Here is an 8,105-nt window from a genome sequence, read left to right as displayed (position 1 = left end):
TGAGTTACATTGAAAAAGAGGAGATTGTAAACAGGAGACAGATCAAATAAAGCCCATTTGAGCTTAAAAACATTGGACGTTTCCTGGCTCAATCGGGTCTGTTGGCATGTATGGTTGTACTGCCACTGCCTCTTCCTTCTGCCCACAATGGTCTATTATATTGCCACAGCCTCTCTTGCCAGTCCTGTATTGTTGGTTTGTTGCCCCTGCCCCCCTTTCCACTGCCCTCCATAGTCTGTTGTGCTGCCACTGCCCTTCCTGCCTGCCCAGTATGGTCAAATCGTTGCCTCTGCACCCTCCTACCTGCCTTCAATTTTCAGAGTCCGTGGCCCTGGCCTCTGCCTCTCAACAGTATCCTAATGAACAACTAGATTGCTAACATTCTATATTTATTACAAAAGTGTGGAACGCCTGACGTCAACTTGATGTAATCAAAACTGTAATACCTATAGCATTTCCTTTAGAAATTACATATATGAGAGGGTCTTATTTGCATCAAAATTATGATTAGTGCTCTAAAAAACTAAAAAGAGGACATATTTTCTGAGTTTTCAAATACCGACAAAGCACTTTTAAATTATTTGTTATCTTTATGTTTTTGTATCCAGTTGACCACTTGATTAAATGTTGCACTTAGGGGAGAGGATGTGGTGTTACTTCCAGAGCTGCAGACTTGGCAACTGGGGAACCAGGTTGGAGTTTCTGCTTCAGCTCAACATTCTGTGATTCTGGTCAAATCACTTAATCTCCCCATGTCTACAACCAAAATGCATTTGATCTTTTGTGATGTAACCAATGCTCATGTAAAGCACTCCAATACCTGACAAGTCTGCACTATATAAAACTGCAAATACACAAAAAATAAGTGTTTTGCACACTTCTGTCATTGGGCTACATGTGGGCTACACCTGGGTGATATTTGTGCTGCATTTGGGCTCTTTTGTCTCTGGTGGCCACCTTGGGAGATTTATTTGTTATGAAGTTTCCTAATTTCCTAATTTACTGCAGTCTCCTCAGTAGGAAATGCTTTCAGTTTTTTACTTTGATTCCATCAAGAAGGTATTCAGATATGTCACACATTTGCCATAAATTCTGAATGTTAGCACTCTAGTTGCTCATTAGATCACTGTAGTAAAGCTACTGCTCACCACGGAAATCTGCTGCTGTTTCAGTCTGCATGTCAGAATTTTTTAATGAAATAGAAGAGGATTTGAGAAGTCACTCAAAATGTGCCCTAATCTTTCTTCAGCACTAATCATAATTTCTATGGCAAAATGAACCCCCTCATTTTGTTCCTTTGCAAATTAAATGTTTTAAGTGTTACCACTTTATTCCAGTCAAGATGGCTTCAGGTGTGCCATACTTTTGTCATAAGTAAGATTGTTAGCGCTCTAGTTGTTCGTTAGAACACTCTGGGACATTCTGTCATTGGGCTATACTTGGGCTACATCTGGGTGATATTTGTGCTACATTCGGGCTCTTTTGTCTCTGGTGGCCACCTTGGGAGAATTATTTGTTATGAAGTTTCCTAATTTACTACAGTCTCCTCAGTAGGAAATACTTTCAGTTTTTTACTTTGATTCCATCAAGAAGGCATTCAGATGTGTCACACATTTGCCATAAATTCAGAATGTTAGCACTCTAGTTGCTCATTAGATCACTGTAGTAAAGCTACTGCTCACCAGGGAAGTCTGCTGCTGGTATTGAAAGTGCATGTTTCAGTCTGCATGTCAGAATTTTTTAATGAAATAGAAGAGGATTTGAGAAGTCACTCAAAATGTGCCCTAATTTTTCTTTCTGCAGCACTAATCATACTTTCTATGGCAAAATGAACCCCCTCATTTTGTTCCTTTTTAAATTAAATGTTTTAAGAGTTACCACTTTATTCCAATCAAGATGGCTTCAGGTGTGCAATACGTTTGTCATAAGTAGGACTGTTAGCGCTCTAGTTGTTCTTTAGAACACTCTGGGAAGCTGCAGTAGAACACAAAGGAATCAATTCTATGGCAGTTCACGGAGGCTCCGATTATGCTTGTCTATTCTTTACTGACATATACAGCAGCCAATAAACAACTTTAAACTGGCATGAACCCGGAAGGACTACCCCCTTCCTGTATATGTACCAATCACAACACAGTCCACAACATAAGACTGTCTGATACTCTCTGATCTTCCTCTTTCTTTGCCTTTGATTGATTGACTGCTGCAGCAGCAGATAAGTGCTTTTCCATTACCTTTTATCGCTGTGGTAAAAATTGTGGGGAAGTTCTAGTATTGATGGTATTACCGCTGGGTTATAAATATATTCAGGATTGTTTTAATGTTGTGGTAGGTTATGGCGCGGCCAGCGTAAGGATTTCTCAGGTGTTTGTTTTCTCGGCTCCGGCCCCTTCGGGGACATCGTGTACGGCAGCGCGAGCGTCGTTTGATTGTTACGAGCACTAGGGGGCGGTGGAGAAGGAGGAGGCAGACACGACACGCTCGTGCTCAGAGAGCAGTCGCGTCGTTGCCCCGGACGCTGTGTCAATGCGCGAAGACCCGTTTTTCGTCCATTTCGAGTTGACGGCTCTTCGCGCACAGAGTACAAAGACTGCACACATCTCTGGCCTCATTATTCTAACGCTGACCGGAGCGTGTTACCGGCATAGAGCTTTGCTCTAGGGGAGTTTATATGGGGTTTCTCCTTCCACCTTGATCTGTGTTTTGGTTCAGAACCTTTAGTTTAGGGTTCATTTTTTCTGTGCAATTTTTAGTGACAGGTTCTGACAGACCCCTGGGCTGCTCCCCCCCTTGAATCTCCTCCAGACCTCTCTGCTTGAAGCAATGGCGTACTACGCCGAAGAGGAAAATCAGTGGGTAGAGTGTGATACATATGAGGAATATGAGGAGCCTGAACAATTGGAGGAGAATTTGGTTGAAGCCTTGGATACCCACGTCCAGGGTTCAGTTAACAAAGCTTTGATAAAAGCCCTAAAGCCTTTTACTAAACCTCTCCTCAAGTATGGCAAGAGGAAGATGAAAACTCATCATAGTGGCGCGGGCACTTCGCAGTCTTCTGCCAAAGTTTTGGTGCGTATGGCCAAAAACGTCATGAAAGACCATGGTTCCATGGCTTCTTATACCACTGATGAATCTTTTCAGTCTACTACAAACACCTCTGACTCGGAGGTGGAGTCGGTGAGGCCCAAAATGAAAACGAAGAAGGCGACACATACTGCTTATAAAGCAGATGACAGCCAGGCTCCCAAAATCTTTTATTTGACCCTCAGAGTCTTATACACCCTTGATCCTCGGAGTGGGTTCCTTGTCCAGAGGTGGCCCATTATGTGGGGGTAAACCTACGACAGGGTTTTGAGAAAGAGGTGCGCGCCACCTTAAGGTCGGAATGCCCGAGACCTTCGCTGAATGGTAAAGTGGCGGACACGCCAGAGTTAGATCCTAACATGGCTACGTTTATGCGAAAATTCGCGAAGGACCCGAAAAAGGGTTTGGATAGAGCCTGGCAGGGGTGCCAGGATAAACTGCTGGATGTTTCGGGCCCCCTTACAAAAATATTGGATGCGGCGGTCAACGCCAAGAACCAAAACGTTCCATTGGACACTTCGGATATTATGGAGTGGGCTCAGCGGGCCCTGTGTTTTTTGGGCAATGCCAATGTGGCGCTTTCAACGGAAAGGAGGCGCTCCTTCTTAATGCGCATAGACTCTCAATTGGCGGAGATGGCCACGACTGAACCGGGTTCCTTGGCCAACGGCATGCTGTTTGGCGACAAATTTGTCAAAGAAATGGGCAAATACATGGCCACGTTTTCGGCACTAGATAAGGCGCAGGCGAACATCAAGAAGGTGTTCCACACTGGTATTTTTGATAGGGCCGGACGCTCCAGGGGTCGAGGGTCCGGCCGAGGTTATAACCAGACCTCCCGAGGTGCTGAGCAAAGAAGCAGAGGTGGTCAGAAGCCGCAGTTTTACCCCTCCCGCAATCGGGGTGGACGAGGTCGAGGCCACAGAGGAGTCTACAGAGGACAACAAAATTCCGGAGATAGCTCCTATTCAGGTAACGATTTTGAATACCACAGAGTGCATGGTGGGAGGTCGCATTGCGTTGTTCCTTCACAGGTGGCAAGAGATTACGGTCGATCCCTGGGTTTTACAAACAGTGCAGGGCTTCCACATAGAGTTCTATGCCACTCCAAATCAGAATCAGATGCCCGGCTCCCTAAATTTTTCCCTACAAGAACAGAGTTTCATAGACAGGGAGGTGGAAGCGTTACTCCAGAAAGGCGCGATAGTGAGGTCTATTCCCCATTCTCGGGGTTTTGTAAGCACGATTTTCTTGGTTCCGAAGAAGGACAAAGGGTTTCGCTTGGTGTTGAATCTCAGGGAATTCAAAGCATGGGTGGTGTATCGCCACTTCAAAATGGAGGGCATCCATTTACTGCGGGACATCCTTCTAGAACAGGATTGGCTAGTTCGCTTAGATCTGAAGGACGCCTATCTGGCGGTTCCTATATTCCCGCCACACAGAAGGTTTCTCCAGTTTCTCTGGCGCGGCCAGTGGTTCGAGTTTTCCGCGATGCCCTTTGGTCTGTCTTCCGCCCCTTGGTGTTTCACCAAACTCATGAGACCGGTGGTGCAATGGTTGAGAGAACAGGGGGTGCGTCTGATAATTTATCTCTACGACATTCTAATTATGGCACAGTCGAAAGAACTCTTGATGAGGCATCTGTCTTGGACGCTCCGGCTGTTGCAGGAACTAGGTTTCCTTTTGAATCTAGAAAAGTCGGTTCTGATCCCAGCGCAATCGATGGATTTTTTGGGATTTCAAATCAACTCTCTCACGTGTCAGTTACTGCTTCCTTTGAAGAAGAGAGTGGCAATCAGGAAGGAATTGAGGAGAGCGCTTGCCTCTCCGACAATATCATTACGGACGCTAGCTCGCCTTGTAGGTCTTTTGGCTGCGTCCATTCAGGCGATATTTCCGGGACCATTGCATTACAGGGCCCTTCAGAGGTTGAAAATTTTGCATTTACGCAAGGGTCTCTCGTATGCGCAACAGATATCCCTTTCAGCAGAGGCTCGTTCAGAGATCAATTGGTGGTTAGACCATATGGATGCCTGGAACGGCAGGGCCATTTTCTCCTCCAGCTCGGATGTAGTGATAGAATCAGATGCGAGTCGATGGGGCTGGGGAGCGCGTTGCAGTACCATGGAGATGGGGGGGTCGTTGGTCTCAGGAGGAGCTGAAATTGCATATAAACTGCTTGGAACTTCTTGCGGGAGCATTTGCGATTCGTACTCTGGCCCCTCAGAAGGTTTCTTGTTGCATTCTCCTCCGCATGGACAATGTGTCTGCGATGCGATACATAAATCGGCTAGGAGGGACCCGATCTCGCCTCTTGGCGGAGATAGCCAAGGACTTCTGGCATTATTGCCTGGACCATCGTCTGGTGGTGACGGCGGAATATATTCCCGGGTCATCCAACGTGATTGCCGATTGGAATTCACGACATTTGCGGGACAGCAGCGATTGGAGGCTGCATCCCAGCAGATTCGAGGCGTTGAACCTCAAGTGGGGACCTTGTGTGTTGGACCTGTTTGCGTCCAGACTCAACAGTCAGCTTCCACGGTTCTACAGTTGGCGGCCGGACCCTCTAGCGGTCGGCTCGGACGCCTTTCTTCACTCGTGGACGACGGGCATTCTATATGCCTTTCCACCATTTGCCATGATACCGAGGGTGTTGGCACAGATTCGCAGACAGAAAGCAGAACTGGTTCTGGTTACTCCTTGTTGGAAAGCACAAGCATGGTTCCCAATCGCCTTGACCTTGGCTTGTGCGCCTCCGGTTCGACTTCGCTCGTTTCCGGACATTCTCACGGATCCACAGGGGCTTCGACACCTGTTAGTGTTGCAGGACCAGTTGGTTCTCATGGCCTGGAGACTTTCAGGCGTCGCTGGCAGGTGCCGGGAGTTTCGCAAGACACTCTCTTTTTCTTATCTCAGGCTTGGGCACCCTCCACACACAAACGATACGAATCTGCTTGGAAGCGATGGGTTGGTTGGTGTGGTGAGCGACAGAGTGATCCAGTGGGATCCGACATTCATCTGATTGTGAATTTTTTGTCGGAACTAGCCAAATCCGGCTTGGCATACCGGACGGTGAATAACTTTAGATCGGCAATTTCGGCGGGCCACCCGCATGTGGAAGGCAGACCGGTGGGGGAACATCCTTTGGTTTGCAAGGTGGTGCGAGGTATTCGTTTAGTGAATCCTCCTCAACCTAAGTACACCGTACTTTGGGACGTTTCGGTGGTATTGCGTTTTTTGAGAAACTGGCCGAATAATGAAGCCTTGTCTAGGAAACAATTATCTGCAAAATTGACAGTCTTGCTGTGTCTAATCTCATGTAGACGAGTGTCGGATGTGCGGGCATTGGATTTGGCAGGTAGAGTATTTACTCCTTCGGGAGTTTCCTTTACGATTTCAAGACGTACTAAAACGCATTCTCTGTGTATTACATACCCTGCTTTTCCTCATCACAGCAAATTGTGTGTTGTCAAGTGTTTGAAGGTTTATGAGGATTGTACTAGGGAATTTAGATTTGATGTATCAGGACAATTATTAATTGCTCTTCAGAGACCTTTTTCGCCCGGTCACATCTGCAACCCTGGCCAGGTGGGTCACTTGGTTACTGGGTCTTGCTGGGGTGGATATTTCCATTTTTGGAGCTCATTCTGTTAGAGGAGCTATGGCCTCAAAGTCTTTTGGGGCGGGTTCCCGGTTGCAAGATATCATGACTGTGGCGGACTGGTCGGCTGATTCCACATTCAAAACGTTTTACCATAAACCTATTGTGGATGTAGCTTCGGTGGTGGTGAATCAACTTTAAACTAGCATAATCGGAGCCTCCGTGGACTGCCATAGAATGAAAAATTGTCTAGCAAGCGCGACAAAGAATTTTCAATTCTATTAAGGACACGGAGGCGAGGATTATCCCACCCAAGCTTTAATTTGAACAACAATATTGTGTTACTGCTAAGATGTTGTACCCACCCTGTAATGATGACAGTTTAATACAGTGTCATTGTTTCGAATGGAAATTACGATATTAGTTTCCATTTCAGGTGAACAGAACAAACAGACTTGAATCTGCGGTTCGGAATCCATAAAGTGCGGTTCGTTGACATGACGGAGGAGATCACTTCGGACAAGGCTCCACATCATGTGAAGTTTTCCAGTTTGGTTGAACAGTTAAAGACAAAGGCAAAGAAAGAGGAAGATCAGAGAGTATCGGACAGTCTTATGTTGTGGACTGTGTTGTGATTGGTACATATACAGGAAGGGGGTAGTCCTTCCGGGTTCATGCCAGTTTAAAGTTGTTTATTGGCTGCTGTGTATGTCAGTAAAGAATAGAGAAGCATAATCCTCGCCTCCGTGTCCTTAATAGAATTGAAAATTCTTTGTCGCGCTTGCTAGACAATTTTTCACTGACAGTCTCTGCCCTTGTGGATGTACATGTTTTACTGAGAATGTCAGACTTCATTCTCACTTGACTGAGAAAGATAATGTGAATTTACAGAAAATATGCTTTCAGATTAGCTTATAGATCACCTTCCAAACCTCTGTGGGAAAAGCATGAGAAAATAGGTTTCTCTCAAACATGATTAATGATATCACAGCAGAAGGCTTTTTCACATGGTAAAATCACCACAATTCCTAAAATGAGTATGGCACCATCAACAAATGATTTATAATGTAACTAAAGTCTTAAAACCTTCTATTAACTGCAATGCTTTTTAATGAAGTGCTATCATGTATATTGGTCCCAAGATGGCTGCCAACACTTCTTGGATGAAATGCTGACAGCCAATCAGATCTCACGATGAGATGTGTGGTTAGGCTCCGGCTAGATATATATATGTGATTTTGATTTTCTCAGGAACTACTGAACGGATTTACATCATTTAAGCAAAAGGCACAACTCTGAACCAAGGTCTACCTTTCTGCCAAATTTGGTGTAATTCCGTTCAGCAGTTCGGGCTGTAGCCACGGCTAAAGGTCCTATGGGAAACTGCATGGAGAAAACACGTTTTGGGACCCCCCTT

The 8,105-nt window shown here is 45.7% G+C and overlaps 1 pseudogene; it reads left to right on the top strand.

The window, feature by feature from the left end:
• Window positions 1–2,823: 2,823 nt before the first annotated feature.
• Window positions 2,824–7,323, top strand: LOC146798222 (uncharacterized; annotated as a pseudogene).
• Window positions 7,324–8,105: the final 782 nt, after the last annotated feature.

Source organism: Triturus cristatus, chromosome 9 (assembly GCF_964204655.1).
Source record: "Triturus cristatus chromosome 9, aTriCri1.1, whole genome shotgun sequence".
NCBI lineage: Eukaryota > Metazoa > Chordata > Amphibia > Caudata > Salamandridae > Triturus > Triturus cristatus.
The sequence above is the reverse complement of the archived record's forward strand: the minus strand, read 5'-3'. Positions and strand labels throughout refer to the sequence as shown.